Raw genomic sequence first — 27,288 nt, forward strand, 5'->3', positions numbered from 1 at the left:
TGAGCCTTATGGAAAATTAGAGATAAAAAGGAATGCGGAATATACTTAAAGGTTGGGGAAAAGGAGATGGTTGTAAATCCAGGTTTCCATCACACTCAAGTATGATTTATAAACAATTACAGCTGCTTCTGGCACCAGACCAGGAAAGCTTTGGCCTTGGAAAACCCTCTGCCCCTCTCTATTACATTTGCTTGTTTTAAGTTTGAATGACAAATTTCTTTTTCCCTGGTTGTCAAAATAAACCTTTATAAACCAGAAAATGTATGAATCCCGGATAGCTGCTAGGGCACGCACACCATCAGAGAGGCAGTTCCTCGAAATGTCCCTTAAACCAGTTCTCTCCCACTCTCACAGGCTGAGCTGAATGTTATTCTTAACTAAGAAGGGGAACAACGGTGTTAATCTACCCCTAAGAACAATGGAGGAAGTGTCATAGAACTTAGAGAGGTAACAGAGCTTAGATATAATTTTCTTGTTTGGTCAATAGTGATGTTGTAATTTAGGAAATGAAATGAAAATTTATACAAGTTTCTATGGAAAACAAACTCTACTCACTGCTAGGCCAGTTCTGTGAACCATTACCACCCCGGATTTGTTTAGATGAACTCTTTAACTGTGAAACTGCCCCTAATAATTAAAAAAAAAAACAAAAACTGATCTTTTGAATGAACCAAGCCCAAGATAATATTCTCTGTAATAATTAAAACTGAGAGAATTTACAAATGAGACATTCACTTTAAGTCGAGAAGTTGAGAGGTTAGTCCCTTTGGTCAGTGATGTTAATTCATTTGCCCAAGGTCACACAGAAAGTAAGTGTTGGAGTTCAGGTCTCCAGTACATTTGATTCCAAAGACTGTGTGTGTGTGTGTGTGTGTGTGTGTGTGTTTGTGTTTACTGTGTTTATTTGTTAAATGAATGAAAGTCCATTACATGAGCTCTTTCATTCTCTGAGACTAGAAAACATGGAAATAAACTTTGTCTTCCCTCTCATTGCTAAATCTCTTTGCTTTTTATTTTTTTTATTGATGACTATGGAGCATTAGCAATTTATTTTATTTATTTATTTTTTTTTATTTTTTTTTGTAGAGACAGAGTCTCACTTTATGGCCCTCGGTAGAGTGCCGTGGCATCACACAGCTCACAGCAACCTCCAACTCCTGGGCTTAAGCAATTCTCTTGCCTCAGCCTCCCAAGTAGCTGGGACTACAAGCGCCCGCCACAACGCCCAGCTATTGTTTGGTTGTAGTTCAGCCGGGGCCGGGTTTGAACCCACCACACTCGGTATATGGGTCCGGCGCCTTACCGACTGAGCCACAGGCGCCACCCAGCAATTTATTTTTTAACTTAATTTTTATTAAATCATAAGTGTATACATTTATGGAGTACAGCTGGAGTGATGATTTGATATACAATGTGGAATGCTTAAATCACACTGATTAACATAACTATCACCTCATTTATTTCTTGTAGTAAGACGTCTATAATGTACTCTTAGTTGTTTTGAAATGTACCCTTGGATTGTGAACATTAGGCGAGATCCCACCAAATCTCCTCCCTCCATTCACCTTCCCCCTCTCCTCCCCTCTTCCTCCTCTCTCCTCTCTCTTCTAGACTAGATTTGTGTTTTATCATTCATATGAATTATAAGTGATTATATATTTTTTTCATTATAGTATTGAGTACACTGGATACTTTTTTCCCCCATTCTTGAGATACTTTCCTAAGAAGAATATGTTCCAGCTCTATTCAGGTAAACATAAAAGATGTAAAGTCTCCATCACTTTTATGGCTGCATAGTATTCCATGGTGAACATATACCACAATTTGTTAATCCGTGCATGGGTTGATGGGCATTTCAGCAAAGGCTGTGTTTGAACCTCTGTGTTGTTCTGCCAAAGTGACATGAGCAGCAACAGGGCTGAGGAATGAAGAGTAGATACAAACATAATCTACCTCCTGTGCTCAGTGTTCTAGAGTAAGATGTGGTTGGACAAAGAGAGATAGGACCTTGAGGCACTAAAGTTCATCAAAAAGGATTCTGATTGTGGTTCACATGCTGAAGTTCCCAGGCCAGAATTATGCACACCAGACAACCCTCAGGCTGTGTAGCTTTGGAAATGTGTTGGCTTTTTCTGAATGAGACTTCATGGTATTTATTGCAGCCCAAAACTCAAAACCCAGTTTCAATGGTCAGCTACAGGTACAAACCAAGGCGCGATTTAGGGAATGCCTCCTTGATTATAAACGCTGCCCTATCTCACTCATCTTCCAAGAGAAAGAAGAGTTCTTATAAAGTTCCTCCATGCTTCTTTATCTCCAAATGTCCCCTTAAGCCCCAATAGAAAATTCTCCTGCAAATGACTTCATTTTAAGACAATGCCTATTTACTCCTAATACTATTTCTTACTTTTCAAAAAACAAACAAACAAACAAAAAATGAGGCACAACTGGAACAGAATAGAATAAACCTTACAGTGAGGTAGTGTTCCCTTTCATTACTCTTATTAAGATAATTTCTGTTATCAAAACTCCTGTTTATTGGTCACAGAACAGGGGCCCTTTCTTCCACCTAGCAAGCTACATTGTCAATTATTTCTGGCCCTTCTAGTACCTGTCTTCAAGTCAGTGAGATGAAAGTGTTCCACTTAAACAAATATCAGAGTGGTGCCATCACCATGGCAACCAGAAACAAGAGCTTTTCAAGATGAAAAAAAAAGTGAATGGGAAGGAAAGGTGTTATTATTTATTTTGTACTAAATAAACTACATGCAAGTTTAATAGTTGAAAATAGCCTGTAATATTAAAAAGAGATAATAGAATAGCTTCCCTCAACCCCACCCTCATACTTTACCTGTTTTCCATTATTGTGAGCAAAATCATAATCATACAGTGGAAAAATTCAGGTTTCTTCATGAGGATTACCAAATGACACCAATTATTTCAAGCCATTTACTATTAAATGTCTTATAGAGTTATTTGGGAAATAAATGTACATATGCCCTACATATTTAGCAAGGAAAAATTGATAATAAGAACATAAGACTTTCAACTGAGCTCCTAAAAATCCAATTCTCAATCTTGTATAGATTAAACTTCAGACCACACATGGATCTCAGAAACCTTGTTTTAAGACAGGAACAAAGGATTTAAATTTGCCAGTGGAGTTATCTTTCAGAGCATACATTAGATGTTAGTAGGTATTAAGCTTGAACATTAAAGTGGCAGGGTTTTAACCACTTTAAACTTGTTTTTAAACCAATCCAAGGTATATATTTGTACCTTCCATATACTTGCATTTTCTATATTTATTCCTTCAAAATGAATATAAAATAATACACCATAAAGACCAATTGTGTTTTTAACATACCCACGTACTTAAATATATTTAGTAGTTTTGCCAGAACATCCCTTGAAATCTTAAGGCTGAAAGGCTTTTATTTAATCATGTAATACAGATAGAAAAATTTCAGACTTTACATTGTTTAGAAAGTCATTATTTTTTATGGTCCATGGAGAAATTAAGGTAAGACTAAAAGGACTAGGGAGAAAATTACTGACATTTGCTTTTTTTAAAAAAAATAGAGTTGTACAACTACCTCTGTGTGAGAGAGACAAGGACCCTGCTGTCTTAGTGACAGAACAGGGGGTAAGAAATGAGGGAATTGTTTCCTCTCATTTGTTCTTGTGGATTCTCTCGATACTGTTTTCTGGTGCCATGAAAATTTCTAAATAAGATTCTGAGACAGTCTTCACAGAAATCATCTCTACCTGCTGATTTGGGGAGCAGAATAGGCTTGGCTTGAAACAAAGCTGAAAAAGAAATTAGTGATTAAGTATTCCCCATATTTTATTTTGTCTAAATGAAGAAGCCCTACTATTTAAAAATTGAGTGTTCTAAATGTAGACCTACCGTTTGATTCTGCAATTCCTCTTCTAGGTGTATACCCAAAGGACCAAAAATCATTTGGCAATAAAGATATTTGCACCAGACTGTTCATTGTAGCTCAATTCATAATTTCCAAGTCATGGAAGAAGCCCAAGTGCCCATCAACCCATGAATGGATTAATAAATTGTGGTATATGTACACCATGGAATACTATGCAGCATTACAAAAAGATGGAGACTTTACCTCCTTCATGTTTACATGCATGGAGCTGGAACATATGCTTCTTAGCAAAGTATCTCAGGAATGGGAAAAAAAAGTATCCAATGTACACAGTACTACTGTGAAACCAATTTATAGTAACTCATACTTGCATATGAAAAATGAAACACAACTTTAGGCTATGATGAAGGAGGGAAGGGGAGGGGGAGGGCCTTAAGTCAAGGGACCTTGCAGTCATAAAACCTGTTGTCTCTCGGCCTATAGTAGCAGCATTAGACTCTCCATCATAAAATGGCAAACGAAAGACTTGAAGGGTTATGTTGGTGCTATAAAGAAGGCAATCAATGAAGTTTAAAAACTCAGTTCTTGTTTTTAATTCTTCCTGCTTTTCTTGGAGAATGGGGAAGAGTAACATCTTCCAAAACAAAGAGAATGTGGGGCTGCCAAGAATTTGAAACATGGCAAGATGTCAGACTAGAGACATCTCCTTTGCAGCCACTCATGGTGAGATCAGGGAGGGAGGACTCCAGCTACTTCTGGCTGGGGGGCCCTTCCCAGAAACATTACTTTGGAGGCATAGGGAGGCAGCAGAAGACTCCAGGAGTCAATGAAGAGGTCAGAAGCAGTGGAGAACCAGCACAAAAGGCAAGTGCTTGCGTGCCTGCAGAGGCCACCAGCTTGGCAGTGAATTTCAGACATGAGAAGGCCTGCCCTCCAGGGCTTTTTTTTTTCTGGATCTGGACATTTGCTGGAATTACCTTGGGAGAGCGTAGTTGAGTGATCTTGCACAGTGCCGAGGAACTGGGATTGAGCCACCAGCCAAGTGGAGCTCCTGTGCTTGGCTGATGTCCAGGCACAATCATTGTGGGAGAGGTGCCCAAAAGAAATAGTTCGCAGGATCCTAGTGCCAAGCCGGTCTGTTGCACCTGATCTAGTCAGCCACTTGTGGGGAGACTTGAGCAAAACCCGCTTCCCTGGGAAAGCCACTGTGTGGCCAAGAGACACTATTTGTAAATGTTGAGGTTCAAATCCACCAGCCCTGGAGCATGTGACTGGTGCCCTAACTATTGAGCTTCGGGCGCCTGTGTATTTTTAATTTTAATTTTTCATTGTTTATTTTGTTAATAGTAAGGACTCAATTTTTTGCTCCTTTTATTTTGCTCCCCATTTTTCCCCCTTAAGGTTTTCTTTTTTTTTCAGTTTTGGGCCAGGGCCAGGTTTGAACCCACCACCTCCAGTATATGGGGCTGGTGCCCTACTCCTTTGAGACACAGGTGCTGCCCTGTTTTCAATTTTCTTTATATACTTTTGTTACTAATTTTTTTCCTCTTCTCTTATTTGTTTTATTCTTTGCAATCTGTATTCCATTTATGGGACAGAGCCTTACTCTGAGGCCTGGGCTGGGGCGTCACAGCATCAACCTGGCTCGAGGAGACCTTGATCCCCAGATATAGGGGGTCCTTCTAGCTTTGGACTTTAAAAGGATGCCATTGTTAGGTCTCTACTATGAAATACTGTTGGATATATTTGGTAAAAGTGGGGTCTTGTTTTTGCTCAGGCTGGTAAGGAGCTCGTGACCTGAAGGGACACACCCATGCCAGTACCCCAGAAGCTGAGAACTGTGGGCGTGGGTTAAAGCACCCTGCTGACCACCCCTAATACTCTTGTCTCCTTCTTTCTGTTCTTTATTCTTTTTGTCAATCTTTCCTTTTACTCCCCCTTTTATCTTCCTTTTTCTCTTTTCTTCCTTCTTGGTCTTCATTCTTTTCTTCCTTATAGTCCAATACCAAAAGGACTAATCACAGAGATAAATTTAAGAGAAGGAGAAGTGAAAGGAAAAAGTAGGGGAAGGTAGCAGACAAGAAGAAAACACACATGAGGAGGAAGCAACAGAAAAATTCTGGCAACATGAAAAACCGGAATAGAGCAATCGCCCCCAAAGGATCATGAGGTAGCTACTGCAGAGGATTTCACCTATAAAGAAATGATAGAAATGACAAAAAGGGAATTTAAAATGTGGGTGGCAAATCAATGAAAGGAATTGCTGATAAAGTGCAAAATAACCAGAAAGGAAATCTAAAAATCCCCAATAAGGGATGAAAGGTATGAAGACTATAAAAGGATATAGTGGCACTTAAGAAACTGAAGCAGTCTATCAGGGGATTTAAGATGCAGTAGAAAGTATCGATAACAGATTAGACCATGGAGAAGAAAGAATCTTAAAGGAAGGGGATAAAGCTTGTTAGCTAATACTGGCAGTTAAAGAGGCAGAAAAGAAGAGAGAGAAAACAGAACATTTGCTCAGACAATTATGAGACTTCATGAAGCATGCAAAAATACAAAATATAGGTATCCTAGGAGGGGAAAAAGAATACCCCAAAGGAATAGAAGCCCTACTAGAGGCTATCATAAATTAAAATTTCCTAAGTATTGCCACAGATTCAGACACACACTTTTCAGAGGATATCCAGACCCAGGTCTTTTTAACTCAAACCAGAGCTTCTCCAAGACACATTGTCTTGAATCTTTCCAATGTCAAGACAAAAGAGAAAATTCTGCAAGCATCCAAGAATAAGTACCGATTGACCTACAGGGGCAGATCCATCAGGATGACAGCAGACTTCTCAACTGAAAATTTTCAAGCAAGAAGAGAATGCTCATCTACCCTTAACCTTCTCAACAAAACAACTTTCATCCCAGAATTCTATATCCTGCTAAGCTAAGCTTTAACATTGACAGAGAAATCAAATCAGCTCTATAGGAAATACTTAGGTATATTCTCCACACTGACCATTGCAATGGACCACTGGAAGACTAAACACTCAGAAACTAAAGGACTAAATCTAACTTCCATAATAACATAAAGGATAAGACTAAGCTATGGACTTCCATAAAGTCAGATGAGCAGAATTTCATCACACTTACTGATTCTCTTAATAAATGTTAATGGCTTGAATTTCCCACTGCAGAGGCATAAGCTGGTTGATTAGATAAAAAAACACAAGCCATCCATATGTTGTCTCCAGGAAACACAGTTGGCCTCAAAGGATAAAACAAGACCCAGGGAGAAGCGTTACAAAACAACATTTCAGGTTAATGGAAATCAGAAGAAAAGAGAGGTTACAATCTCATTTTCAGGTACAAATTGATTTAAAGCAGCTAAAGTCAAAAAAGATAAAGATGGACACTTCATACTGGTCAAGGGAATAATAAAACAAGACATTTCAATTATAAATATTTATGCACCCAACTTAAATGCTTCCAGATTTATGAAACATACCTTAATTGTTCTGAGCAATATGATACCCTGTAACTCCATAGTAGCAGGAGACTTTTAATATCCTTCTTAAAGAGCTAGACATATCCTCTAAACAGAAACTATGCAATGACACTAGAGATTTATACATGACCCTGGAATGACTGTGTTTAATGGACACACACAGAACACACCACCCCTAAGCAAAGGAATATATGTTCTTCTTGTTGGCCCATGGAACATTCTCTAAGAGAGATCATATCCTCGGACACAAATCAAACCTCAATAAAATTAAAAGAATTAAAATTATACCTTATAACTTCTCAGACCACAAGGCAATAATGGTGGAACTCAACTCTAACAAAAATTTTCATCTCCACATAAAGACATGGAAATTAAACAGCCTTATGCTGAATGACAATTTGGTCAAGGAAAACATAAAGGAGGAAATCATTAACTTCCTCAAACACAATACAATATAGTTCCAAACTTCTGAAATCTGTGGGAAACTGCAAAAGCAGTCCTAAAAGAGAAATGTGTAGCATTAGATATCTATATCCAAAAAACAGAAGAAGACCACATCAACAAACTAATGAATAATCTTAAAAAAATAGAAGAGGAAGAGCAATCTAATCTCACACCTAGCAGAAGAAAAGAAATAACCAAAATTATATCAGAAATAAATGAAATTGAAAACAAAAGGATCATTCAGACAATTAATGGAACAGAAAGTTGGTTCTTTGAAAGATAAAGAAAATCTATAAACCACTGGCCAGATTAACTAGAGACATAAAAGTAGAATCTTTAATAACCTCAATCAGAAATGAAAAGAGTGAAATAACAACTGATACCACAGAGATATAAGAGATTATTTCTAACATAAAAAACTCTATGCCCAGAAATTTGACAACATGAAGGAACTGGACCAAACCTGGAATCACACCATCTCTCTAGACTTAACCAGATCTCTTTAACAGACCAATATCAAGCACTGAGATTGATGAAACAATAAAAAAAGCTTCCAACAACAACAACTAAAAACGCCCTGGACCAGCCTTACACTAGAATTCTATCAAATCTTCAAAGATGTGCTTGTACTTATACTGTAGAATCTATTCTAAAACATTGAAAAGGAAGGAACATTCCCCAACACATTTTATGAAGCCAACATCACCCTGATTTCAAAACCAGCAAAAACACCAATGAAAAAAAAGACCTACAGACAAATTTCATTAATGAATATTGATGCAAAAATACTCAACAAAATCTTAGTTAATACATTAAGGCTACACATGAAAAAATTTATATGTCACAATCAAGTAGGCTTCATCCCAGGAGTGTAAGGCTGGTTTAATGCACACAAATCCATAGATGTAATTCACCATATCAATAGAACCAAAATAAAGACCCTTTTATCCTCTCAATAGTTGCAGAAAAATATTTGATAAAATTCAGCATTCTCTTCTAACAAGAACACTTAAGAAAACAGGCATCGGTGGCACATTTCTTAAGCTGATTAAAGCTATCTATGACAAACCCACAGCTATCATATGGAATGGAAGAAAACTTAAAGGTTTCCCCTTAGAACTGAAACCAGACAAGTATGTCCTCTATTGCCAATACTATTCAATACAGTTCTGGAAGTTCTAGCCAATGCAATTAGGCAAGAGAAGTATATAAAGGGCATCCAAATGGGGGCAGAGGAGATCAAACTCTCACTCTTTGCTGAAGATGATATGATCTTATACTTAGAAAACCCCTGAAGACTCAACTACAAAACTCCTAAAAGTGATCAGGAAATACAGTAACATCTCAGGATGCAAAATCAATGTCCACAAATCAGTTGTTTTTGTATATGCCAACAACTTCCAAGTTGAGAAGCAAATCAAGGTCACAATTTCAATTACCATAGCTTCAAAGAAAATAAAATACTTAGGAATATACCTAATAAAAGAGGTAAATGATCTTTACAAAGAGAATTATGAAACCCTCAAAAAGAAATAGCATAAGATACTAACAAATGGAAGAACATGTTCTTGGCTGAGAATAATCAATATTGTTAACATGTCTATTCTACCCAGAGAATCTACAGATTCAAATCCCCTTTAAAATACCAATATTATTCTTTGAATAACTGGAAAAAATAGTGATTTGCTTTGTATTGAACCACAGAAAAACCTCATATAGCTAAGGCTATTCTTTTTTTTTTTTTTTTTTTTTGTAGAGACAGAGTTTTACTTTATGGCCCTCGGTAGAGTGCCATGGCATCACACAGCTCACAGCAACCTCCAACTCCTGGGCTTAAGTGATTTTCTAGCCTCAGCCTCCCAAGTAGCCGGGACTACAGGCACCCGCCACAACGCCCAGCTATTTTTTTGGTTGCAGTTCAGCCGGGGCTGGGTTTAGAACCCGCCACCCTTGGTATATGGGGCTGGTGCCTTACCAACTGAGCCACAGGTTCCACCCGCTAAGGCTATTCTTTTTTTTTTTTTTTTTTTTGTAGAGACAGAGTTTCACTTTATTGCCCTCGGCAGAGTGCCGTCACGCAGCTCACAGCAACCTCCCAACTCCTGGGCTTAAGCGATTCTCCTGCCTCAGCCTCCCGAGAAGCTGGGACTACAGGCGCCCGCCACAATGCCTGGCTATTTTTTTTGTTGCAGTTTGGCCGGAGCTGGGTTTGAACCTGCCACCCTCGGTATATGGGGCCGGCACCCTGCTCACTGAGCAACAGGTGCCACCCAGTTAAGGCTATTCTTAATAATAAATACAAGATGGTGGCATCACTCTACCACACTTCAGGTTATATTACAAGTCTATAGTGATCAAAACAGTATGGTATTGGTACAAAAATCAATACAGAGACATATGGAAAATAATAGAAAACCAAGAGATGAACCAGTCTCTAGTTGCCATCTGATCTTTGATAAACCAAACAAAAGCTTACAGTGGGGAAAAGAATCCCTATTCAACGAATGGTGCTGGGAGAACTTTATAACAAAATGTAAAAGACTGAAATGAGCTGGAACATACTCTTCTTGGTAAAGTATCTCAAGAATGGAAGAAAATGTATCCAATGTACTCAGCTCTACTATGAAACCAATATATAATCACCCACATTTCCACATGAAAGCTATAACTCAAATACAGCCCAAGATGAAGGGGGAAGAGGAGGGGAAATGGAGGGGAAGGATGGGTGGGGGGAGGGTAATTTGTTGGAACACACCTATGGTGCATTTTACAAGGGTTCATGTCAAATCTACTAAGTGTAAAGTATAAATGTCTTAATGCAATAATCAAGAAAGTGCGGTGAAGGCTATGTTAACCAGTTTGTTGTAAGTGTTTCGAATTGTATATAAAACCAGCACATTGTACCCCATAAATGCATTAATGTACACAGTTATGATTTAATAAAAAAAAAATTTAAAGACTGAAATGGGACCCACACATTTTACCACTTACAAAAATTGACTCAAGGTAGATAAAAGATTTAAATTTAAGATGTGGAATGATAAAAATCTTAGAAGAAAGTGTGGGAAAAACTCTTGATGATGTTGTCCTGGGGAAAGATTTTATGATGAAGACTTCAGTGACAATTGTGGCAACAAAAAAAAATAAACAAATGAGATTTAATTAAGCTGAAAAGTTTCTGCATAGCTAAGGACACAGTAAGTAATGCAAAAATACAATCTTCAGAATGGGAAAGATATTTGCATGGTATGAATCTGACAAAGAGTTGATAACTAGAATCTACAGAGAACTCAAATTAAACGATAAGAAAAAGAACAAACAATATATTAGAGAAATGCAAATCAAAACAACCCTGAGGTATCATCTAACCCCAGCGAGAATGGCCCACATCACAAAATCTCAAAACTGCAGATGCTGGCGTGGATGTGGAGAGAAGGGAACACTTTTACACTGCTGGTGGGACTGCAAACTAGTACAACCTTTCTGGAAGGAAGTATGGAGAAACCTCAAAGCACTCAAGCTAGACCTCCCATTTGATCCTGCAATCCCATTACTGGGCATCTACCCAGAAGGAAAGAAATCCTTTTATCATAAGGACACTTGTACTAGACTGTTTATTACAGCTCAATTTACAATCGCCAAAATGTGGAAACAGCCTAAATGCCCACCAACCCAGGAATGGATTAACAAGCTGTGGTATATGTATACCATGGAATACTATTCAGCCATTAAAAAAATTGGAGACTTTACATCCTTTGTATTAACCTGGATGGACGTGGAGGACATTATTCTTAGTAAAGCATCACAAGAATGGAGAAGTATGAATCCTATGTACTCAATTTTGATATGAGGACAATTAATGACAATTAAGGTTATGGGGGGGGGAACAGAAAGAGGGAAGGAGGGAGGGGGGTGGGGCCTTGGTATGTGTCACACTTTATGGGGGCAAGACATGATTGCAAGAGGGACTTTACCTAACAATTGCAATCAGTGTAACCTGGCTTATTGTACCCTGAATGAATCCCCAACAATAAAAAAAAAAAAAGAAAAAGAACAAACAATCCCATCTACCACTGGGCAAGAGATAAGAACAGAAGCTTCTCTGAGAAAGACAGATGAAAGGTAACAAACGTGTGAATAACTGTTTATCATCCTTAACCATCAGAGAAATGCAAATCAAAACCATCATGAGATATCACCTAACCCCAATGAGAATAGCCCATATCACAAAGTCTCAAAGCTGCAGATACCGGCAAGGATGTGGAGAGAAGGGAACACTTTTACACTGCTGGTAGGACTGCAAACTAACACAGCTGTTTTTTTTTTGTTGTTGTTGTTTGTTTGTTTGTTTGTTTTATTAAATCATAGCTGTGTACATTGATATGATCATGGGGCACCATTCACTAGCTTCAGAGACCATTTGACACACTTTCATCACACTGGTTAACATAGCCTTCTTGGCATTCTCTCAGTTACTGTGCCAAGACACTTACATTCCACATTTAGCCTTTTTGGAAGGAAGTAGGGAGAATCCCCAAAGAACTCCAATTAGATCTCCCTTCTGATTCTACAATCCCATTCCTAGGCATCTACTCAGAAGGAAAAAATATCATTTTATCATAAGGGTATTTGCACTAGATTATTTATGGCAGCTCAATTTACAATTGCCAAAATGTGGAAACCACCTAAATGCCCACCAACCTAATAATGGATTAATGAGCTGTGGTATATGTATACCATGAAGTACTATTCATCCATAAAAAAGATGGAGACTTTACATCTTTTGTATTAACCTGGATGGAGTTGAACCACATTCTTCTTAGTAAAGTATCATAAGAATAGAGAAGCAAGAATACAATGTACTCAATACTCATATGAAGCCAGTAGATAATCTAATACATGCCCACATAAGAGAAAAACTCAAATCAATTCAAGGTGAGAGAGGAACAGGCAGTGAGGAGAGGGGAGGTTGGTGGTGGTTGGTGTGCTCTCTCCCACTTAATGGGCATGAGTTTGGTGTGCATGGTACACCTCTTGGAGACGGGACACAATTATAAGGACTTTACCTAACAAACACAAACATTGTAATCTAATTCTTTGTACCCTCATATCAACCTGAAACAACAATGAAAAAATACAAATACAAATAAAAAAGGATTTGAGAGATCATTTATTTTAGGATTTCTCGTCACTTTTTTTTTTTTAAAGAATAAAAAAATTATATGAGGTGTAAGCCCTAAAAGTTAATCTGAAAAGGGTCCTGGGGCAAATAATATTGGAAAATGCTAAATGACCCAGAGTTAAACAGGACTCTTCACTGTGGAAATTCTCTGAGGCTTTAATAAGGTAATTATGTTGTGATTTTCCCAAAGGGAATGAAATATGCCATTTTTCCTAACCATGTTTTTCTACCTATGTTTTTTTAATTAAAAATCTTGGAAAACCATGTTTCTAATAATAAAGTTAGAGAAGGCTGATCCTCACCAGGAAGGAAACTGAGGCTCAGAAAGCTTAAATGATTTACCCAAAGTACCATATAATCAACTGACAAATGTGATTATAGCACTACTCTCCTGAACCCACCCAGAGAATTCTATCTCCTACACTTTGTTACCCTTTGAAAATTTGCTGAGTTCTACTTTCCATAACTATCATATGGAAAAGAATCAATTTTTAAAAATTTCTTGGCAAGGATATTGTAAGAACCAAATAAGAAAACGTATGAGAAGACATCCTACGAATTATTCAGCCTAGTACAAACACATGGTGTTGAATTGGTGGCTGTTATTGTACTTCTAGAAAAACATCTAGTTATAAGTCATTTATTCTGGAATCTTCACACATCCTTAAGTTCTGTGGAAATCACAACTAAATAGAACCCAAAGCTGAGAACAAAAAAAGGCGCTGAGTACCTCAATTTTGAGTCCAGGCATCTCTCATAAGCTTGCTGAGCCAGCATGACCATCCCCTTTCCTTCTCTCCATGGTGAAGAAGTCTAAAGATAAAGATGAACCTACTCTATGATTTATTCTTTCTTCTACTGTGTATTTATCTGAGAGAAGTAAGTGTGTGTGGGGGGATATGTCCACACAACTACTTCTACATGAATGTGCAGAGCAACTTCATTTGTAATAGCACTAAACTGGAAGAAGTTGAATGACTATCCATAAATGAATGGATCAACAATATGTGGTATATCCACACAATAGAATAGTACAGAGTGATGAAAAGGAACGGACTCTTGATACTTACAACAACATGGATGGCTTTCAAAGTAATTATACTGAGTGAAAGAAGCACGATCAACAAAAAACAAAACAAACCTACATACTGATTACTAATAATTCCATACTAATGGACTCTATTTAATTCCACTTATATACAATTCTAGAAAGTTCAGATTAATCTACAGTGACAGAAAACAGATCCATCATTATCTGGACACAGGAGGGAGAGAAAGTACAAAGATGTTTTTTTTTTTTTTGGTCCTGGGTAGAGTGCCATGGTGACATCATAACTCATAGCAACCTCCAACTCTTGGGCTCAAGTGATTCTCTCATCTAGGTTTTTGTATTTTTAGTAGAAATGGGGTCTTGCTCTAGCTCAGGCTGCTCTTGAACCCGTGAGCTCAAGCATTCCAACCACCTTGGCCTCCCAGACTGCGAGGATTATAGGCGTGAGCCGCTGCGCCAGCCTACAAAGATGTTCATTAACTTGACTGTACTCGAGTTTCACATGCATGTGCACATGTCAAAAATAAATTGTAAACTTTAAAAAAATTCTAAAAGGACAAAGCTTCTTTTGCCAAAACTGTGAAGCCCATTGGGGAAAAGAGTAATGCTTTTTTTTTTTTTTTTCAGTTATAAACTTTGAACAGTCTCCCTTTTCTCCATGACAGACGGCCCACATGATTTCCAGCCAGTGACACACAGTTGTGTCTTTCACAAAATCCTCAGAGCCATGAGAACCTCTTTTTCTCCCCTATTCCAGAGGACACAGTATCTATAGAATGGAATTTTTGATTCTTTCTTTCTAAATGGTATCTCTATAAATTACTGCGGTGTGTATATAAAGGCAGCTCTCTTAGCAATTAGTTCTCTGCTGTGCATCCTGCTTTAACCTTGCATCCTGTGAAATTTCATTGTTGCTCAAATGCTTTAGGGCTGCTTTTGTCCAGGAACAATTTTTCCAGTAGCATCCAAACATAAAAGAACTTCTAGTGCTCAAAGGATTGGCTCGAGATATGTTTTCTTGTTAATTGACACAGTTATTGAGCATCATCAAATTTTAGAAGTTTGGTTGAAAGTGTATTTTCCACATGTATATGGAATTCTCAGTATGGCAGCTCTAACAAGACAGAAATTTTGCATTTGTAAATCTCAGAAAATATTTGTATTTGGGTTATATTCGTATGATTTATAATGTGTTTTTAAATAAGATGAATCTTTTAAATACAGACGTTTCAGATTAATGAAAAAGGATACATTTTATTATTAGTCATATTCTGCTACACAGAATAGACCAAAGCATTTGAAGAGGAATGTTAACTCTCACAAAAACCTATTAAAAATAGTTTAGGAAGAAATAGAAAGTCCAGAAAGCCAGTGAAACTGAAAAGAGCAATGGATTAGGGGCCTGAACTGCTGAATTTGAGTTTAAACTTTGTCATTAATTAGCTGTTAGGCTGTGGACAAATTAGTCATCATCTTTGGGACATCGCTTCTTCATCTATTGAATAAAAGGTTATAATAAATGTTCCAACTTTTTTTTTTTTTCTAGCTCTCCACTAAAGATCAGTATAATCCTCATGGTATAAAATGGGACAGGGAGAAAAGTCAAATTGTTCTTAATTTTAAGTTGCTTTTACTTATACCACTGTTCAAAACTGAAAGTTGTCTTCTGGCATTATATAGAGCAACAAAAATTTATCCTTTCTAACTTATATTTCTAATGCAACATACTTATTCCATTTTGTACTGTACAGTAGAAGCAATTTATACAAATGTTTCTTTATGAAGTATATTTACAAACGTAAATGCCTTGTTAACAAATTCTCTGGCAATATCAAGTGTAGAGCCTAATTCTGTCCATTAGCTATAGTTGATTTGCACTCCACTGACAAAATGGCGTTTACAACAATCATAGAATAAAAACAAGAAACTATTAAACAACAGCTCAATAGATACTTCAATTAGATAATTTCAGGTTTGAAATAATCCCATTATTTTGCCCATTTTGGAACAATGGGTGACAATTCTGTATTTGGAGTTTGGAATTAAAATTTTCCATTTGGTATGTGATGTTTATATGTGTATGTACTATTCCAAGGATGTCTAACCTTTTGGCTTCTCTGGGCCATATTGGAAGTAGAGTTATCTTGGATCACACACTAAATATACAAACACTAATGACAAAAGCTGATGAGCAAAAAAAAAAAAAAAAAAAAAAGTCTGTACATAATTTTCATGATATTTGCCACCACGAATAAGCAAAAAAGTCCTTACGTAATGATCATAATTATGAAGTGTCGGGTCCCACCCCCGAGAGCAATGTCCCTTGAGACGTGTAGAAACTGGCGACTATCAACTGAAGAAATACAGAGTTAGAAGCAAGGGTAAAGAAAGACAAGAGACATAGAGTAGAATTAAAAGTGGGAGCTCAGGGGTCCATTGGTGGGATTCCAGCAAGGGCTCAGTGTTTGTTCCACTCTGATTTTATTGAAGTCTATTTGCCTAGAGGGTAAGATGAGGGAAGGAACAAAGACATCAGTAGTTTCTCTGATGCATCATATCAGCTTCTATTGTTATTATAATTAACCTTAAGGGTGGCTAATCTGAAATCTGAGCCTTGTATTGGGAGACCCTCCTGCTTGAGGTCAAACACACAGATTTCTAGGGAGGTGTTAAGCTCCTCTAGTTCTCTGTGGGGTAAAAAGCCACATGCATTAATCTTCTGGGAGGGATCTGTGGGAGGGAGGCCTTTTCCTCCCATCACCACCACAGACCATTTTCCTCTGCTTATAAGGGATATAAGCTTCTGCCCATATCTCAGAGCTTGAGCTACTCCCTTGGTCTCTGCCCCAGGCAAATGCAAATCTCCACAATGGGTATCTGCTTTGCCTGTTTATCATAGCTTTTTCTATGATCATTATTCTCCTCAGAGTGCTCATAGGCCCAGCAGGATGTTTGTAAACTGTATCCCCCAACAGACTAGAATTTCAGAAAATCAAGATGCTTGTTAGCAATGGCTAGCTTTAACGTAAACTAGCTTACTTTTCTTTGTTCCAACTCATTCAGCTTACTTTTTAGTTTTCCTCTTTTACTGGGGGTGCTTTCCTTTGCCAAGAATGGGGTCTTCGGTCCCCATTCTCCCAGCAATGAAGTGGCCTGTTCGGAGAGTTTTTAAAAATCATCAAGCAGATCCCAAGTGTGTTATCACTAATATAGAAAATGCACATATCTGAGTAATAAAATGCACATATCTGAGTAATAACAGAAAAGTGGGAATCATAAAACTAGAGGGATATTTGACATCATATTTGAGAAATTAATGCATTGATATCTGGTTCAATGGAAGTAGTTGCAACTCTCAAGTATCAAAGTACTCATCAGATATTTGGGTTCCAATTTCACTCTTGATGTACTTCATTCTTGAAACTAGTTGCCCACAAATGTAGGTGCTACCCAAAAATGATAACATGAAAAAAGGGTGATTTTGAAGTGAGAGAGATTTGTCTTTGGGAAGATAGGACCTACAGAAGTCCAGTAAAGAGATATGATCACATTTTTCTTTAAGCTGAATTACAGATTGCATTCCATTGGAAATTGGTAGGTAACATATTTATGTTGACTGAAAGTGAAGTTGCAAATGCACCAAAACATTGATTATTTTCCCAGAAATCTTGAAATTTGTTTTCAAAGTCTTGTATCAAATTGAAAAACAAGGCTGCATATTTTTTCCTGTTCACAAGACTGTGTATAACCAACTTGGTGAAAAGCATAAAATAGTTTGCCTTAATTTGAGTTTCCCATAATTTCAGTTTTACTTGGAATGTTATGGTTTGAAATATTGTATTGATAAATTAGTTTTCACCTTGAAGACACATGTTTAACTCATTTAAATGAACTATTAAATTCACAAAAAATGGTAAAATCTGTAAACCAGTCTTCATTGTCAAATTCTGGCACAATTTTGGTTTTTGATACTATAAATGACTTGCAACATGTTGCAAATCATAACATCTTTTCAATATTAGGCCTTGACTTAGCCATCTTACTTCCAAAAAGTAAATGATGTCACCATAGTCAACGTCAATATTTTTCAGGAATTCCTGGGATTGGTGATGATTCAACCCCTTGGCCCTTATAAAATTTATATTCTTGATGATGGTTTGCATGATGTATCCATTTTTAAAACTTTTGTGCATAAGTATTCTTGATGTAAAATGTGAAATATTTCTTTTTTTGATACTATAAAAAAACACTATATTTTTACTTTATTTCAGGAAGTTCAAGTATTTTCATCATAATTGAAGAATTCCATGATCAAGTACATATTGTCACCATTATTTTCCCAAATTTTCCACTTATGTTTTTAAATGCCACCATACATCTGAGTATTTTGAATTATATAAACATATCTATTAGAGTCAAAGATTCACCAACATTTATATTATGCTTCTTCAATACAATCTGAGATCAACCACTGGCAAAATAGGTTTCCAAGATGATTTGAATTTTATGATGAGTTGATCTGCCGTGCTCTAGGATTCACAGGAGAAATTCAATCTTTGACTTTGTTTTTTAACAAAGAAAAGTTCTATATTGTGCTAATCTGCTTTTGTGTATTATTTAGGAAATAGCTATTATGTTTTCATTGTCAGGGCTTACAAAACAAGATATCTTTCTTGGGCACCATGTAAGAAGCAGAAAACAATGGTTTTCAAATAATTATTGAACAACCAAGGGAATCATGGTTTTCCTTCACTATGGACTTCCCAAAGATTTTTTTTTTTCAGATTAAAATCAGATTAAGAGTTAATGTAAAATTACATTCCTAACTGAAAAATTTAAACTTCTTCAGATTTAAAAAAAAATATGAATGTTATAACCATAATTTAAAAAAATACCGCTTTGGGAAAAGTCTTGATTCACTGCTTCATTAGATAGCTTTCTCTTTGCTTCCTAACTATAAAATAATCCAATATTATTGTAAAGACAATTTCTCATTAAATTCATTTGCCAGCATGTCAATTAGCTCATGGTCATTGTTGGCATATAAGAGTCTCAGTAGGTACCAACGGGCAGTTGATATAATAGATTTAGGATACCCAGGCTGATACACCACTCTCTCTAAAAGATGAGAGAGTGATACACCACTCTCTCTTGCCTCCATTTTATGGTTGAATTGTAACAATGCTTGTAAAAGAAAAGCCAGTGGATGAAAGCAAAGTTTCAAGGCCTCAGTTGTAGCCTCTTGAACCATGGGCGGCCAGTGATGAACATTGAAAATGTTAGCCATGCAGACTTTTAATGCAAGCAGTGCTAGTTGCAACAGACTTGAAAGCTTCCAACTCCAACTGCCCTGTTGGGAGGCCACTTGCAGAACCGTTCTGTAACACATCTCTGCAGCAGCCGTCACTCTTTGGGACTGATCCATATGTGCCAGTCACTGCCAAGCTGGAACGAAGGTTGATGTAGACACAACCATTTTCTGTAGCTATTCAAGTACGGCATCTGGGAGAGGCTTCTGGGACTCCAGGAGTGGGTTATACACAAAGGTAAGTGGGTTGTATCAAAGGTAAGATCAGGGTTACTTTTTAAATTCTTTGTGCAGAGAGACTCTGCTTTGGATATTCTTCCAGTGTCTGTCAGACCAGTGAGCGCTTGTGCAAGAGACCACATTTCAAGAGAGTGGTTGTAATTCTCAAAGAATTGTTTGGCCTTAATTGAAGCAGAAACAGCAGATGACAATGCCAAGTATAAATCCATCCTCTTTGGCTGAGAGTTGTTCACTAGAGCCTGTTTATCATCAGCATAACAGGCTGCCATTAGCCCAGCCCAGGTAGCAGGGTCACCTGGAGAAAGGACCGCTGCCTTCTGAATGGTTTTTAGCGTAACCTTTTTTTTCTTTTTTTTTCAGTTGGTGATAGGAAGCAGTTCAACAGAAGGTGAAATGACATTTCATCACCCATGAGTTTGGGGTGGCAATTGTATTGTCTTTTGTTCATTTTTTAAACCTTTCTCTTTTACCTACCATCACCAGGCATAATTAGTACCTATACCAGATATGTTGACAGTGGACAAAGAAAATCACTTTAACATATTTTTTACTGCTTTGTGTAAATATCTTGATTTAGTTTTATCTTTTATTGGTACCAAAGAAGCTGTTTCTTCAGTAAAATTATATTTATCATTAATACCTCTAATAAAAAGGAGAAGTTGAGCTGCATTTGTAGCATCAGTATTCATCTATGGCCAAAGCGTAAATTTTTAAATAAGCAGCTTTACTCTCCAAAGTTCTTTTGATAAATTTTCTAGTTTCTTAAATTTGCCTGGGTATGGTCTGGTGAGACAAACTGAGTTTAGAAGTATTCCTGATTTCGAGGGCAAATTACACCTGCCATGCTTTCCATACATTGCTTAATAAATTCACCATCAATAAATGTTTTTGATTTTTTTTATTTTTTGGTATAAAACATGCTACCACATTGCTAGTGTTTACTACGGAATCCATCTGAGTTGTAATAACTTTAAAAAAATTTTTTTGTTGAGAAGACAGACTTTTTCAGATCCACTATTTTGTCCTTACGACACAATCCTTCATACACATCCAATTTGGCAGCATGTTTTTGCATATGATTCCTGTTCAAGTTATAGTCTTTGAAAACTTCATGAATTTAGCAGTGCCTTACTATTTGCATCAACAAAAAAGTAATATATGTTCATTTTTTTGAATAATCTTCATTCATAATTGTACTTTTTTGAGATTCTGCTTTCTTTTGAGACATTGTAGAAGCTATCCTGAGATTAAAAAAAATAGGTAAGGTACTATATTTACTTCTACCATGAAAATTAATTGATAGGAAAACAGAAAACAAGGTTTGCGGTTTTCCATATCTCTGCTGCCAGTGCAGGGTGAGGCAGAAGGCTGAATATAAAGCATGGCAGGCAATGTGTGGGGTGACTGCAAGGTGTGCAAGGACCTTGATAATCAAATAAGAATACTCACCTGACTTCTAAACAACATTAAATGCCTAATATCCCAGTGGCAGGTTGAGACGTTATTGATAATCACCGCCTTGCCAACTCACCGTGAGCATATGTAAAGTCTGATGGTGTCAATTACACTGTCTGCTCTTGGACACTGGAAGCCACACACTAGCCTCAAACCTGAAGTCACACACAAGTACAAACAGCAAGAGCACAGTGTGCTTATTTTACATGACATTGCACCATGATGTTGTGATTTACAAAGTTCATGCTTGAGAATCTTGTAATCACATATTCAAGTTCCGCCAAAAAGTCACAAACAATCTCATAATGTTTTAAGGGAGTTTATAGTTTTGTGTTGGGCTACATTCATGCCCATCCTGGGCCTCAGGTTGCCCACAGGCCATGGGTTGGACACCTCTGTACTATACGGAATCTAAAAGATTTACAAAGTCCACTTTGTTTTTATTCTTATAACTATTAAATAATAAAACTTTAACACATTTTCAATACCATATTATTTAATCATTGGCCATTTGCATTATGGATATAATTTATTTTTTCAATAAAATGATGAAAAAAATTTTCTGAGTATAATCACTGTTGTGAAAGTAGACAAAATGCCAAATATGTGATCGTAGATCATCCTTAAATGACACCTAGGAACTATTCATCCCAGTGATTTTGAGACAGCCAAGAGACATACAGAATGTGATCAAAGAATTTGAGCACATTCTATCACAAATGACCATTTCTTCTTAAGAATTTTTAAGACATGAGTTATCAAGCTCTTGAGAATCCTCCTTCCCTCCCTCCTTTGTTCTTCATTCCTCCCTCCCTCTCTCCCTCCGTCCTTTCTTCCTATTGTTACCCTTGCTAAATCTTTAGAACTGCCAATTTTACATGGTCATTTTTTAGAACTTCACATATAAGAATCTGCGTCGTGAGGAATTTGAAATCATGCCCAAATTTCCCCTGCAGGTGATCTGTGGTCTCCTGCTGCCCACTGGCTTCTTCTTGGCATTGTTCCCCATTAAGTCTGTTTGCAGGACCTGGGAAAGCTCTACTTTTTGTTTATTGTTCAAATAAACCCTCTTTAACAGCAGCACATGTAAAAGAAGACTTTGGAATTTAATTTATTCCCATGTAATGAGGCCGCCAAGAAAAGATCAAGGCAAAAGCCAAACTTCCAATAAAAAATAAAAAGGCCTATAAGAGTCTGGCTTGCTTGCAGTCCCCTGCAGTCCCCTGTCTCTGAGAGGCGTCACAGACTCCGTTTACACTACCCCACTCACAGTCCCCACCTTTGCCTCTTGCCCTTGTGCCTGTGTAAGTACATGGTCACTGTTTGAAATTCTAATCTCTTTTCCTTTTTTCCATCTCCCAGCTAGTTCTAACTTACCTCTAAGCCTTAATTCAGGACTTCCCTCTTGGAAGTCTAAGTCTTACCCCAAACCCACCACCAGCTCCAGCCAGGAGACAGTGTGCATATCTTGTTCTGTGTTTCCATCTCGTGAGTACGAAAATTCTAACGCCTGCTTCTCTAAATCACAGTCACCTCTTTGAATATCTACATCTCCCACATAGGCAGTGATCTCTCAAACTGGCATTGTGTGTTCACTTTCTCATCTCCAAAGCTACCCTTGATAGCTACTCAGTCGGTTTTGAATGAATAAATGAAAGAATGATTGACCTACTGAATTGAGAGTTTTCATCTGGAGAAGAAAACTCCAATAGGCATAGGAGAACATCAAAGATACTCTTAAGCACTACCGTTAACATGGTAACAGCTGATCTTCATTAGCTATTATTGCTTAGTAAGCAGCGTGCCATGTTTCTAGCTATTCATATATATCGTGCCAGGTAATCCTGGCAAATCTACAATATGGTGTTACTATTCCTATCCTAACTTTGCGCGTGAACATCTGAGGCACAGAGAAGTGAGTTAACCTGCATAGCCTTGGGCAGAAAGGGGTAGATTCTTGTAAACCAGACAGTCTGACCCCAGAGCCCACACTCTTAACTCCCACCACAGGGAGCCTACCTAGTTATGGGAGAAGTATGAAGTTACCTCCAGCATGTTAGCACAGTGCCCTCATAGAGTATGAACTCAATATTGTCCCTGTAATGATGTGTATGAAGTGACCTAAAGACTGGATTCCTGTTAAATGCCAATGGCTTTTGTCTCAACAGAAAAAAAGAAATCTTTTAAACAATAACTGCTACCCAACAAATAAAACATTGGATTTTATTCAGAGTAGAACTGAAGTCATCCGTTTGTAAAATGTTAAGGGGAGTCTGAGCTACCGCTTAGTGGGGGATCTTAGAGCTGGAATTCAGGCATATGGGAAGGACTGAGCACTGGTGAGTGGCCGGCATCCATGCAGCACGGGCAGGTGCAGAGAGCCAGGCGTATAGTGACAGGGAGTGCCCAGCATGTAAAACCTATTCAAATGAGGTCGCTGAACTTTTTCTAAGAACCAAGAGGCCATTTAGGCCCAAATCAAGAGTTTTCTAAGAGTAGGTGGAGGTAATAATAGTTTTCCTGCTTTCAATATGTGGACATGTGTATCAGATAAGATATTTGAAAGTCATAAAGTACGGCATAAATATAAATTATCATTAAGGAAATAATATAATTATGAGGAAACCATCCAATTATGTCAGGTCTTTATACACTCATCCTCCCTATAACTATTACCAGCTAAGAGACACCCTTACGTTTTCCCACGATGATTGAGATATCTTTGTAAAAAATGTCCCTCTCACAGAACCTGAATGTCTGACTTTATATCTTATGAACTAGTGCCTCCCCCTGGATGGTACAGTCTGTATCTCAGCCCTTCTACCAAAAGCACGGTTCTCAGGGAGCCTTGATCAGTTAAAATTCTTAAGTTGCTAAGGTCAGACACATGCTAGCAAATGTAAGGTGGTAATGTGAGAACTGTTCTCTTCCTCCTTCCTGTGGACTCATATCAACTCGGTGCAGCACCAGCCCAGCCTGCACAGCCACAGCACACCACAGGAACACCTGTAGGTGCAGCTTGGGACTGAGGTTTTCATCTCAGCGACACGCAACCTTGGGCAGGGCAGAAAAATTTCAGTCTTCGAGTTACAGAGCCACCTTTGGTAATAAGCATGTTTCACACACCAGTCAGACATATTGTTAAATGAATTTAGAGACAATAAAAGAACAAAGTGGTACTCAGAATAAATGGGAAAGGATAGGAAAAGAATTAAAAGAAAGAATCACAGGAAGGAGCAAACAGAAAGACTGTGAAGCTCATGGAAAGAAAAGGTATTTATGAGAAAAAGAAGAAAAAGAATCTACAAAGAGGTAAAGAACAAGCTTTCAGCACCTGATTTGCTGGACAGTGGAAGGGGTTCCCTGAACACCACTGCTCTCCCAATTTCCAAAGATGGATTAGCAAATTAATATAAGCTGAGCATAAATTTGCTGACTCTGGTGGCGTGGAGTCACCTTGGACCTCATCAGCATTGCTAAACATCGCCCATAACCTTTCCATTATCACTGAGGGTCTGCTCAGCACCAAGCCCAACTGCTCCAATAATTTCAATTACTTTCCCTGACAAATTTTATGTTTCATGTATTTTAGTGGCCTGATAATTATGATTTCTCTCATTTCGCGCTATCGAGCTTAATGGGTTCCAGCATGAGTGTGCAGTTTCAGAAATGAAGTTCCACTTGAATTCACAAGTTATTATCTACTTTCATTAATGGAATTGGAAAAGAGAGAGTGGAAAAGAGACAAAGAACGAGAAAGAAGGAAGAGACGAGCAAGCAGGAGGATGAAAGAAAAGGAAAACAAAAGGCTGGGATTGAAGAATAAACATCAGCCACATGGAAGGGGCAGCCAGGCTAAGTATGAACATAAAGTGAAAAGGAAAGCATGTGGACGGTTCTTTCAGAAATACAAATAACACTGAATAGTTTATTTCCACTACTGGAGACACAGCTAGGAAGAAACATTGTATGTCGGGAAATCCCCTGGCTTTGCAGCTGGACTGTACCAGGTTGGAGGAATGTGGCTCCTTCACTCACCAGCCATGTGACCACAGGCATGTTATGACTTCAACTGAGGTTCATCTGTTTTCTCTCTGTGTGAATGATAATACTGACTCTGTAGAACTTAATTTCCTTTTCTCTTTCTCAATTCCTTTTTATGCACGTGTTTGTGGGTGAGGGCATGTGTGTGTGTGAGCAAAATTTTTATAGAATGACAATTATCTGTAAGACGTTGTGCTGATTCAGGGAATTGGCTCTGTTGGAGGTCGCAGAACTGGAGGCAGAGATGTATGAACACCTGAGTTTGCCTGGGCATTGATTCAATTTTCCTCCCACATCAGGTTATGACTTTACTCCCACTGTCTGACATGAGAAATGGGAGTGTGCAACTTTGCAGGCACTCCTAGCAATGGAAACTCTATTTTAAAAAAGATCTTTTTGCATCAGTGCTACCTGATTATCAAGAGAGGCCCAATGTGATGTGGTAAGATGTCCAGGAGCTCAGATTCATCACAACCTTGTGAAGCCAGTGTCATCAGCTGTCACTGATGTGTCATCTGTTATGGTGAAGACATGCTGTAACAGGCTCCGGTTTCTCCTGCTCTGTGATTTTTGGCCCCCAAATTTGAAATTTAATTTGATTTTACAGTGGGATTACACATGTCTTTTTTTCCAAGCAAACTTTAACCTTTCTACAAACATGTAGCTGAAAAAAATAGCACATTAAAAAAAAAGAAGAAATAACTCTTGCCTTCAAGAAGCTAACAATCTAATAGGCACATAAAACAAATGAAGAAATAATAAAAAATCCATATGACAAAAATACTATAAAAATAGCACATAATTGGGCAGAACCTGTGGCTCAGTAAGTTGGGCACCAGCCCCATATACCAAGGGTTGTGGGTTTGAACCCAGCCCTGGCCAACTGCAACAACAAAATAGCCGGGCGTTGTGGCAGGCACCTGTAGACCCAGCTGCTCGGGAGGCTGAGGCAAGAGAATAGCACAAGACCAAGATCTGGAGGTTGCTGCGAGCTGTGATACTACCGTACTCTACCGAGGGTGACAAAGTGAGACTCTGTCTCACATAGCATCTGACTGGTTTAAGGAAGAGAAATATTATATCTATTTTGAAATATTCTCTTTTCATAAAGTCCAACTAAAAAAAGTGAATCTCTAGTTTTAAGAGATTCTAGTTTAAAGCATCAATGAGCTACTTGGGAAACAAACGGAATATTACAGGGTCCTTCCCTGTATCTCTAAAAATGTATTATATATATAGCAACAACTGAGCCCATACTGCAGACACTTAGATGATAAAATGATAATTATTTACAAAGAAGAAATACTAAAACATCAGAATGAAAAATTTAACAGATGATGCAAAGCAGCAATAGTGCAAAGTTAATTGTACACATTAATTAAAGTTAATGTGTACACATTAATACAAACCATTCCCCTGAAGGAATCTGAACAGTTTAATAATTGATTGATCTAATCAACTTTTAAAAAATTTTGATAGATTTAGCAGTGTAAGTGGTTTGGGGTTTCACAGATGAGTTGGATAATGATAATGTCTGAGTTTTTAGTGTACTCGCCACTTGAATAGTGTACACTGGCCTGGAGTGGTCGTTTTTCTTCCCTCACCATCCCTTCTCCATCTCCAGCGACTGTTGTCTCACTTTGCCTTCTCTTGCCCACCCATAGCTTAGGCCCACTGAAAACAGAAAAAATGACGTATTTGGTTTCTCATTCCTGCATTATTTTACTTAGGATAATGGCCTCCAGTTCCATTCAAGTCACAGCAAAAGACATTTTTTTTATATATTTTTATTTCTGAGTAGTATTCCATGGTGTATATATAGCATATCTTCAATTATCTATTCATCACCAATAAAATTTAAAAGGAGACCATTTTGGTTATTTATTTAGTAAAGATTGGGGGGGGGGTACAGTGCAGTTTTGTTCCATGCACAAATCACATACCCTGTTTTCCCCAAAATAAGACATCCTCCGAAAATAAGACCTACTTACAGGAAAGATAAGATGTCCCCTGAAAATAAGACCTAGCACATCTTTGAGAGCACACCTTAAAATAAGACACTATCTTATTTTCGGGGAAACAGGGTAGTTAGCCTTTGTTTTTTAATGATGCACCCTCCTCTAGAGATAGAAGAAAATCAGCAGTGTTCTAATTTTGAGACATTAGAGCCAGTTTTTT

At 37.7% G+C, this 27,288-nt stretch overlaps 1 pseudogene; it reads right to left on the reverse strand.

Moving 5' to 3' along the window:
- Positions 1 to 19,035: 19,035 nt before the first annotated feature.
- Positions 19,036 to 19,608, reverse strand: LOC128567452 (SKI3 subunit of superkiller complex protein-like; annotated as a pseudogene).
- Positions 19,609 to 27,288: the final 7,680 nt, after the last annotated feature.

The sequence above is a fragment of the Nycticebus coucang genome, chromosome 16 (assembly GCF_027406575.1).
Source record: "Nycticebus coucang isolate mNycCou1 chromosome 16, mNycCou1.pri, whole genome shotgun sequence".
NCBI lineage: Eukaryota > Metazoa > Chordata > Mammalia > Primates > Lorisidae > Nycticebus > Nycticebus coucang.